Below are 6,941 nucleotides of genomic sequence, written 5' to 3'. Positions count from 1 at the left end.
TTGGCCATCGGCGTGGAAGGGGAAGACGAGCTGTGTAGCGGTTACGCAACACGTCGAGCCGGTAAAAACGCGTAAACACGTAAAAGAGATATACTGACGTATAGGTATATAGTATACGTACGTATTATACATATAATACGTATACATATACTCGCAGACTACAGACGATCGGCTATAACGTGCTCATCTCGACTTGTATGTCTTGACTCCTATCGTGCGGGAACCGTTGGAAATTTGCCATCACATATTTCATAGTTGATACAGGTACCTATCACCTATGTGTGTTCTATAACTATAGATTATACCATAAATGTGTAAATACTAATAAACATAAATAAATATGCCTATTATGTAAAGCATTAAATATTATTAACGACCACAATAATATTCTAATAAATAACGTTAATAAGGCTTTTATAAATATACTTTTTTATTGAAATAAAGATTTCATCAAGTAGGCATTCATAATATGATGTAATTTATTGATGTTATTTATTTTGAGCTTAAGAGGACGTCATATTTGCGTTTCGCATTGGCTTCATCTTACCAACTCATAACAAAGCTTACAAAGCTATTTACACGTAAATAATAATCCGTTTCAAAATATTATTTTTAGTATTAGAAAGATATTTATAAAAAAAATTACGATTTTAAAAAAGAGCTATTTTTTTTTTTTTTTATTATTAAAAATTTGAACTAATTATAATTTTCAAAAGTAATTTCAACGAGTATTAGGTTATAAATTATTTTCCGGGAGGAAGTAATGCAAAAGCAGTCCCCTCCCGGTCGTCGGTTCAAACAGCAAAAAAAAAAAAGGTTATAAATTATTTACCAAAATGTTTATAAGTCAAAAAACTAATATAGCTCCAATTCCACTATTTGCGAATAAAATAAGTTTAAATAACACAAAATGCATTATTCTACAAGTTATTTGTTTTGTTAAGCATTGTAAACTATATAGTTGCAGTAAAATAATTATATAAATTCATAACCATAATTGACTTTGAACATACTTAACATCGTAAATGGGACTGTGGGAATGTAACTATGCCGATGTGGAATGAACGATATGTGTACCTACCATTGATGAATGTATGTTATGATTGTGAGGTTTAAACATAACTACCACTTACCTACACAATAATTAAGTTATTACCTACTTGTATTATAGAAAAAATATATATATTAGATCACTGCATGTTTGAATGTACATAATACCGAATAAATTATTTGTCGTATTTAATGGTGATGTATTATACTTCACGTCGAGTCTTATATCTTGTTTAAGCGGCGACGCAAGTGTGTAGGTAGTGAATAATGAAAAAAATATTTTCCTCTATCAGTCTAATATGTTAACAGACAAATCATCACCACATACAATTTAAAAGAAAAAATTACAAATGTTTTCGAATAACTGAAAATAAGCAGACTTCTTATAATACTGGTAGTCCTACCTCATCATGTCATTTTCATGCTGTATTCCTATACCGTATAATAGCGCCCTATTATAAATATTATTAAATGATCTAATTTACTTGTTGTACAAAAATAAGAACACAGATAGAAAGTGTTGAACACGTGTGCGCCAGCGGATAATAATTTTTCTCGAATCCAAAAGTAATATGATAATCAAATATTTGTATACAAAGCTAAAAAACTAAATGGTTCGGTGTTTTCTTTGATATATTTATTTATTATAATATACGTTTAAATACTTAGTATAATACGTTCGTGTAGTATATACTAACTATATTAGTGGTAAAACCAGATTTTGTCCGAGAAAAAATGAACAAACATAAAAATGACACTAATCGGTATGAACTGGGCCGCTGTGCGCCTCTGCATCTGCACAATGGACCAGTACAAAATAACCCGATATTTATTGTATAGTTGAAATAAAATGTCTAACATAGAAAAACCTAAGTGCTAATTACTATATATTATAATATAGTAGATCAATTTTATACGAGTTTGATTCCCTGCGTATTACGAACCATGATGTAAGTCTGTTCAGGATTTCAGCCATTTCAGGCCATACTCGCTAATGGTTATTAATTAGTTAATTCACATAGTATTACTTTAATATTATTTAACACATTGGACACGAGTGCACAACTCTATTTTATGATGTTTTTATATTGGAACAAACGCTGTGCTCTCTTCTCTGAATTTTAGGTATTTTATCCGCATACTATAGGGGGCATAAGTACTAGCCAGTAGTCACTATAGGCACAAAATAATAATATCGGTTGATATTTTCGTTTGTCAATAGGTATGATTTGTTGTTGGGTGAAATTGTGCAATCTGGTTAGTCTGTATATAATCATGGATTATTAAGATATGTGTTGTTTAATAAATACATTAAAAATCTATAGTGGGTCTGTACTTCGTAGACTTTGCCCCCACCAAAAAAAAAAAAATAATAATAAATAAAAATATGAACGAAACTATTTAATATTTATATATAATGTTGCTACATTGACAACGAGTATTAGTTGTGTCAAACAACATTGACAATTGTGTGCGTATTATTGAGAATTAAATCTAAATTAAAGTATAAAATTATTTTATGATCTAGTTATAAAATATTATAAATGAGTGTATTCCTTAACTATATAGATAATACAATATATTTAATTTATTGTAAAAGGACGTCGTACCTACAGTTTAAAAAAGGTCATAACTTATTGAAAAATAATAATATTAATAAAAGCCTAAGAGTGGCCCTAGATAATAATCTTACTTTTAAAATTTATTATAGGTCAATTCACTCTAGATAATATAAAACCTAACAGCACACTATTGAAACTAGTGAATGAACATTTCGTATGTCGTACGTGTGTAAGACGGGGGCGATTGTAAACTCTTCCGGGTCTAATCCAGTATTACCTGATAGAAACATGTAAAATTTCTCGGGTCTTCAGTAGTTAGTACTAATAATCTAATTTGATAAAAATCATAAAATAAATCTAATTTACATTTAAGTTTCATTTAAAAATGGTCAATCATATAATAATCATAATAATATAAACTAATGCCTTTAGCTGCTATGAGCTATAATATTATACTCAAAAGTCAAAATACAATAAAAAATAAAAAATTCATAAAATTAATTTAATATAGTATATTATATATGTTTCATTTAAAAATGAAAAAAATGTGTTTAAAAATCATAGTTAAGCAATAACATTTAAAATAACTCGGGAGAGTTTACATATTTCCTAAAGGTAAACTCATAATATTGACCCGGGAGAGTTTACCATCCCATTAAAACGGAATCCATATGTAAACCACCTTATTTCAAACGTACGGGGGCTGAAAAAAGAAATTTGAAACATTCTCCTAGCCCAGAGAACGTACGAAGCCAGCTAAATATAGATATTGACTTAAAAGAGGTTCATCGCGCCCACGATACTCAGCCATTTCGTAGATTCAAATACAAGTTACTCATAGTAGGTAATTTAAAGTTGAGTACCTACTTATAATACGTATATTACATATATTTTGCATCATACTCGTAAATACAACTACACGAAGAAAACATATATAATTTGAATATATATATTATGTTTTCATAAGTATACAATATGCTAAAGGTTAAACTTCAAATTTGAAACCATCCTACTTTCTGCGCAATTGATTAGTATGCGAGATAGTACTGTAGTATTTTTTTTATTAGTACAAGCGCCTAAAAAAATAGAACGCCCAGTCTTGATCATACATAATATTATTAATATTAATAAAACGCTTCAGGCCGTTTATAATAGCGAACATGCTAACATGCTAGAGTATATACGTCTATAATGTTGAAATTAAATCCATTGATGAAACTCTAAGAACTATAGTTATAAAGCCATATAGAGGTACAAAGAGGTATCCGTAAATCGTAAATATAACGATAAAATCTAAACCAATTACTAATATCGAGCAAATCTCAATGACAGATAATACCTAGGTACCTACTAGTTATTCCTGCAACATATAAAAATCAATTTTGTTACACCTTGTAAGCACAAACCATGTAATAGGTACCTACTGTAGTATTATATATTAGTAAAAATTATGATTATATAGATTAAAATGATTAAATACTCGTATACCAGTGTAGGTATATTGTTTTAATATTCTACGACTTAATATGTAATATATAATAATATCTAACATGGTAGGTACTTAGCTATAATAATATAATATTTACACAATTATACATGTGTCAGGTATAACTATATAAATGAAATAAATAAGAAAAATAACCAATTAATATTATTATTTATATAAATTTATGATAAACGATAATTCTTAGATGCGTAGATGCGTTACGGACTTACGCAACATATTAAGTTCAACACCGAATAGTATAACCTGCATGGTTATTGGTTGTTTATTATGCCTATTTAATGTTTATATAAAATCACATTGACTGACAACTACAAAAGAAATGAAAATTATATTAATTTACATTTTACATCCGAATGATGCAATATATTTTATAAATTATAATATGACCAACAAAAATAACAAGTTATTATAAGTATTTTATATTATTTTGTATTATTAATATTGTATAAATTATATTTATTTAAAGAATTTTTACTATTAGGTTCATAAAAAAAAAAAATAAATACAATGAATATACCACGTCTGTATAAGATGTACATTACTAATTTCATTTTAAACGAGAAAGATAATAAATTATAAAATAAAAAATGAATAAATTTAAATAAACTAATATTGTGATTTATTTTGTATTAGAGTTAGGCTTAAGTAAATTATTAAATTGTTATATTATTCAAATTAATTAAATAAATATACATATACCTAATTCCGAAAAGTTAGTTCGTGTATATAATATTTGTAGTCTTTTAAATAGTTATTCCAATGGTTTTTGATATTTTTTTTATATAATATCTAGCTGATAATATTTTTTTTATACTCTAAATTTAAAATAAGAAGGTACTATAAAAAGGTAAAAAGATACAATCATTCGTCTAGTAAAATTCCAGCACTTATACAAAAAAAAAAAAAAGGTAAAACAAAAGCACCCAGGTTCCGACTGAATTGGAAATTAAAATAAGATATAATTATTATTATTTATTGTACGCTTATAATATTATTATTATACAGTCTAAAATATAATATATTATTTATCACTGTTAAAAGTATTAGTTAATTAATATTAATGATGAAAACTATTTTCGTATGATTATGTACAACCGCAACTAAACCAAAATGTTTTTACATAGTGCTGACACGCTACACAGCATCTGACACTAGGAGGATTAATTCGATTGAAATAGTTGGGCGTTTATTGTGTAAAATAAAATAAAAATAAGAATATGGAATACCTAGATTAAGAAAAAACACATATAATTCTAATGTTTTAAGCTGAATGCAAATGTGTAATAACTAATAATTTTAATAACAAATTTGTACCTCATCGTAGTACTAAAATGTTGATACGCTGAGTCTAGAAGAAAACAAATTTATATTAATAAATGATTTGAAAAGATTATTGAATTTCATGATTATTTTGAGAAAAAAGCCTACTGCATGGCGTCTTCCCGAATAATATTGATTCAAAAAATTGAACGGGAGTTGTCGGTGTTTTTGTAAATAGTAAATCAAAATTAATTAATTTTAAATATCAATCATTTTTAATTAGTTTAAGCGTTATTGCGAATAGAACTTTATAGTTATTATTAAACATTTTGTCATAATTATGATAATATTTAATAAATTATATTACTCATTTAAAACAATTCACAAACATACTTTGTAATAACTTAACCAATGGTCATGAATATAAATTCATTCATAGCTATATTATACTATTACATTTAAACTATCAAATTATTTGCTTACGTAGTGAACAGTTAATATTTCTTTTGTAATAGCTTAATAATATATCGTTTACAATTATTTAAATTGATAGAGAACTATTGAAATAAATTACCAAATAAGATTAAATTTTTAAATTATTTTCATATTGTTATCTATTATAACATAAGATCAATAGATAATACATTTAAATTTACGGTTATGTATTGTAGTTTGCCTATATAAACGTTGTGAAGGCATCAACATTATTAATTATTAATATGTATTTATAAATAAGGATAATTCAGCATCTAGGCTATACGCAGAATAATGTGTTACAGTATTTAAAAATATTACCAATTGAAAAAATCTTAATAATTATGTTGAATTTTTTTTTACATTACGAATGTGGTCATTTTTTTTATCGAAAAAAAATTTTCGAAGTTCATCTGTCACAGATGGTTATTTTTTAAGGGATAACAGTTTAGGCAATTTATAGTAGCGCAGAGGCAATTGTACTTATTAAAACCGTACGGAAAATTAGAATCAAACCTTTTCAATGCTCAACAATTATTTTACTGGAAACACAGTTACAACTAGAATTTTATAAAATTGTAGAGTTTTAATTATTATTATTTTTTATTTACAATCATAAGGTGAAAACTGTGTTAATTTCGTATTTATATTTGATTTTCTAATTAATATGTTAACTATAATACAAAAAAACTACATTTCAAAATAATTAATATTTTTTGATTAATTAGATGTTTATAACGACTACTGAAAATACATTTTTTGTAAGTTCAATACGCTCTGTGTATAATGTGAAAATAAATTTTAAATTATTTCTAGATTTTTGTTATCTTATTTTAATGAGTGTAAATTCCTAGTAGTAAGGTATGTATAATGTTTTATAGTAAACGGTATTTCATAATTAATAATTATTACTATCAACCACTTAATAACTATCATAATGTTCAAAATTAATTGAATTTATTTGAGACCTGTAAAATTAGAAAAACTATCAGACATTATTAAGGAGTTTCCCAGAAAAAATAATGCTATAAAAAATATAAATTTGACCTAAATTGAACGCAGGTATTGAGATATAAATTACGAACAAA

The sequence above is a fragment of the Aphis gossypii genome, chromosome 1 (assembly GCF_020184175.1).
Source record: "Aphis gossypii isolate Hap1 chromosome 1, ASM2018417v2, whole genome shotgun sequence".
Classification (NCBI taxonomy): Eukaryota; Metazoa; Arthropoda; class Insecta; order Hemiptera; family Aphididae; genus Aphis; species Aphis gossypii.
Note: the sequence above shows the minus strand (reverse complement) of the source record.